General features: G+C 46.2%; 1 protein-coding gene across 1 annotated transcript in view; it reads left to right on the top strand.

The window, feature by feature from the left end:
• The window catches only part of IL18RAP (interleukin 18 receptor accessory protein), a 14,796-nt gene that overhangs the window by 4,140 nt on the left and 8,553 nt on the right, over positions 1-2,103 (top strand). The window lies entirely within an intron of this gene.

Raw genomic sequence — 2,103 nt, 5'->3', positions numbered from 1 at the left:
CACCCCCAGGTCCTTCTCTGCTGGGCAGCTTTCCAGCCACTCTTCCCCAAGCCTGTAGCGCTGCATGGGGTTGTTGTGGCCAAAGTGCAGGACCTGGCACTTGTCTTTGTTGAACCTCATACAGTTGGCCTGGGCCCATCGATCCAGCCTGTCCAGGTCCCTCTGCAGAGCCTTCCTACCCTCGAGCAGATCAACACTCCCGCCCAGCTTGGTGTCGTCTGCAAACTTACTGAGGGTGCACTCAATCCCCTCATCCAGATCATCAATAAAGATATTAAACAAGACCGGCCCCAGTACTGAGCCCTGGGGAACATGTAGCATACAATGCCATCATTTGCAAGATATAATTCCACCTTGGGTTTATTGTAGTTTATAAGAGTGGGGATCAAATCTACAAAAGGATTTAGACCTCTTGATCTGGGAGTAGAATTTATGAAACTCCAACTGGTGCCAATGTTCTCCATGTACTGTATGGGGAGTGTTAGGAAGATATTCTCATACTAGAGGGAAGGAGTGCTAATCCTGCATGGGAGATGTGGACAAAAGCAGTGTATCTCAATCCTACCTCTGTCCCTGAAGTAGAGGCTTATGTGAAAGTAGGAGTTAGATAAAAAAATCATTCCTTGTGGCATGGAGGAGAACTTCATTTTTTTCACTTGACAGTGATGAGGAAGGTGATGTTGGTGGGATCACTGCCCATCTTCCACATTACTTTTTAACAGCAGAGGAAACAGGAGACCTGTGAGCAATCTAACAAACAAGCCGTTTGTTGTTGCATGTGCTGTTTGGGGGAAAGCATCACTGCCTGCATGACCTGTTCTTTTAGGCTTTGTGTGGTTTACTAAATAAAACTGGCTAGAACTCTATGGCACAGTGATACGGCACAGATTTATATTCTCCTTCAAATCATGGTGGCCTTTTCCGTAATATTTACTGTCCTCTGCTGCCCTTCAGGCAAAGCCCAGATACTGCCTGGCAGAGTGCTGCTGGACAACATCAACACTGTGCAAGGGAGCATGCTAGCAACTCAGGACCATGAACGAGGGAGACTCTGTGTAGTTTGCTAAAAGAGAGATGTGGTTATGCTTTTCTCCAGACTTCTGTGGTTGAGTGCTGTAAGACACTTGTCAGACACTCCAGTCACTCCAGTCAATCACAGGTCCCAGAGGAAAGCACGGCTACATCTATTCTACATCCTGAGCTGGATGGACCCAGTACAGCTGTTTCTGTATGACAACGGCACAGGACTTATTCTCAGCATCCTGGTGGAAAGTGGGCCACTCTGTGGAAGGGAGATCAAGATTTAGGGAGCGAAAGAAAGGTGTCAGGTGAGGCAACCTGGTTCTATGGTCTAGGTGTCAGGTGAGGACAGCACTCCTGAAATTCCATGGTCTAGTGAGGACAGCACTCCTCTGAAATAGCTGGTCCTTTTCTTGCAGATGTTTGTTGCATTTGGTACTAAGAAGTCATGGAAAAAATATATATACCCCATCAGGACAGGGCCTGGAAACCACATCTCACCAACTTTTGAGACCTCTATGTGCTGGATTACAAAGTCTGGTGCTTTTTCACTCTTCTCTCTGGCTATATTCCCATGATATTTACCAAGCAGGCATGGACAGCTCTGCTTTTATTCTGATCTGGCTGAACCTGAGCTAACGCACTGTTCTTCTCAGTTCTTTTCCCTCACTTCACAGCACAGTCAGAAAAACACTTGAAAGGTGCCATATACAAATATACTCCCCCTGAATCTTACATACATTTCTCTGCTGTGGCTTGATTATAAAAAAAAAAAAGGTGTTGTGTGTCACCATTTCCTGCAGTATGGGACTTTCCTAGAATATCAGAGCTGTGGGTTTTAGGCCCTTCCAGCTGTTTTTCCGGAGCCTGGGTAATTGCTTAGTAGATTGTATGAACTGTGGGTGTCATTATTTGTGCCCTTTGGCAGCCCTCGTTTTGAAAAAAAACATGGTTATTTTAATGCAAGTACCTGTGCTTGTGAATGAGGTGTGTGTGTGTGTGCTGTACGTGTGCTTACTGGGCATGGAATGGGGTTTGGCAGGGAACTGGTACGAGGATTGTGTCCTTCAGGGGGTTTTGCAA

Source organism: Aptenodytes forsteri, unplaced genomic scaffold, assembly GCF_000699145.1.
Source record: "Aptenodytes forsteri isolate BGI_AS27 unplaced genomic scaffold, ASM69914v1 Scaffold96, whole genome shotgun sequence".
Classification (NCBI taxonomy): Eukaryota; Metazoa; Chordata; class Aves; order Sphenisciformes; family Spheniscidae; genus Aptenodytes; species Aptenodytes forsteri.
Note: the sequence above shows the minus strand (reverse complement) of the source record. Positions and strands in the feature narration are given on the sequence as shown.